Raw genomic sequence first — 2327 nt, 5'->3', positions numbered from 1 at the left:
CCTCGGGACAGGCAGTGTGGCCTTAAGCAAAGCTTTAGAAAGGGGCTCTTGGATTCCAGAGCTGACCTTGACTGTCTAGATGGGAGACTGCAGAGCCCAGGAATGCTGGTTTGCCCAGAAGGGTCCTTAGTAGGGCTTTTACAAAGAGCTGCCCCACTATGGGATCTGAATTACAACTGCTGTGTGGGGTTCAGGGACAGAGACAACAATGAGTAAACAGAGAGTGACCGTGTATCAGTCACTCTTCTGTCGCTGTGACAGATGAGTGTGACTAAAGACTGGAGAATTTACTTTGACTCATGCTTTAGGTAGGGACAGAGTCGTCAGGGTAGGAAGGCAAGGTAACTAGAACATGAGGCAGCTGGTCCCAGGAACTCAGGAGTCTGGACCCAAGAGTGGGCAGGAAATGGGTCACGGCTAGGAACCCTTAAGCCCCGCCCCCATGACCTACTTCCTTCAGAGAGGCTGTACCTCGTACGGGTCCACAGTCTCCTAAAACAGCATCATCAACTGGGACCAAGTGTTTAAACATCTGAGCCTGTGGACGACATTTCACATCCAGACCATAATATTCCCAGCTGGGTTTGAAGAGAAAGGCCCGTATGAATCCATGCAAATTCTTCATAGACCTGCCAGGGCCTCCAGAGCAAAGGTGGCCCAGCCGTCCTTCCAAGCACTTATCTCTTCACTCCCTGAAAGGCCTTCGGGGTTGCTTATCTGACAGCCTGCGCGCATCTGGCGTGGCATTGCTCCCCAAGGGCACCAAGCCTCGGGGCTTCCAGATGCCACGGCTTGGAAGCTTCACTTCACTTTCTTCACTGATTAGAAGGCATGTCTGTAGAAGGGGCCCAAGACAATCATCAGAACTCCATGCAGTGTTTGCAGGGATCGGTTATCAACAATAACTAACCCTGCTTGTGGTGGGTGAGTGCTTTGCTAGAGGACCTTCAAGAGCTAAAATGGCTTCTCTGGATTCCCACTATGTCTGTAATTTCAACATGGACATGGTTACCACACATCTCTCTATTACCCACCATCACTGTATTAGCCAGAGAGCTCTAAGGGAAGAACCAACAACACACACACACACACACACACACACACACACACACACACACACACACACACACACTGTACAGTGGCTTACATAATATGGTCCAGCTAATCCAACAATGGCTGGCTCTCACTGGAGAGGATAAGAGTCCTGTAGTTTCTTGGGCCATGTGACTGGATGCCTCAGAAATCCTAGAATGGTACTGAAGGCCTAGAGAGGATTCCTAGAGCTGCCGATCTTCAGTCTGTATTGGAACCCATAAGAGTTGGGCTCTAGATTCTAGGGAGAGATGGCTCAGTGATTAAGAACACTGGCTGTTCTTCCAGAGGACCGGAGTTCAATTCCTAGCACCCAAATGACAATTTCCAACTGTCTATAACTCTAGTTCCAAGGGATCCAATGCCTTCACACGACATGAATGTAGGCAAAATGCCAATGTGCATGAAATAGAAATAAATAAAAATTTTAAATGCCACTGTAACTTAACAAGAAGAAAGAAATGAAGAGTTTGGCTCTGATTCTGGTGACGGAGGGAATTCCTCGGCAGCAGGATAGATGACCTTGCCAACAGTAAGGATGAGGGCCAGCAGGCGAAAAGCAGTTTCCTCCCTCCACATTCTTCTATCTGGACTGCCAGAGGAAGTCGACACCCGCACTTAGGGTGAGTCTTACCACCTCAGATAATATGATCAAGAAAACCTCTCCCAGGAGTTTTAGTTGATTCCAGATCAAGCTGACAGCTGGTCTTCACAGTCGCTATCAGCGGCAGCGTCTCCATCACCAACTCTACCACCTTCATCAACATCCTTCACACCGTGCTGGCTGCGGGCACGATTCCAAGCCATCTTCATCTCCCTTCAGATGAGGCCCAAAGAGGAGGTCGTCTGCCTAAGCTCCCATGGGGATTCAGACGCAGACAGTTTGATTCCAGAATTATCTCAGAACATTTCTCAACTGTCAGGGATGCCCTCTTACGCTCATACACAGAGAAGAGAACCTCCAAACACCATCTGTGGCTTTCCTAAGACTAGCTAAAGAGAAACAAGCTTTTGTATGTTATTTTTATGTGTTAAGATATGCAGGCTATATGGCAAGGGGGTGGCACACTCCTTTAATCCCAGCACTCAGGAGGCAGAGACAGGAGGATCGTTGCGTTTGAAGCTAGCCTGGTCTACAGAGTGAGTTCCAGGATAGCCAGTGCTACACAGGGAAACCCTGTCTTGGAAAAAAAAAGAACATGTACATATGTATGTATATATGTGTATATGCATGT

Source organism: Rattus norvegicus, chromosome 4, assembly GCF_036323735.1.
Source record: "Rattus norvegicus strain BN/NHsdMcwi chromosome 4, GRCr8, whole genome shotgun sequence".
Taxonomy (NCBI): Eukaryota; Metazoa; Chordata; class Mammalia; order Rodentia; family Muridae; genus Rattus; species Rattus norvegicus.
The sequence above is the reverse complement of the archived record's forward strand: the minus strand, read 5'-3'. Positions refer to the sequence as shown.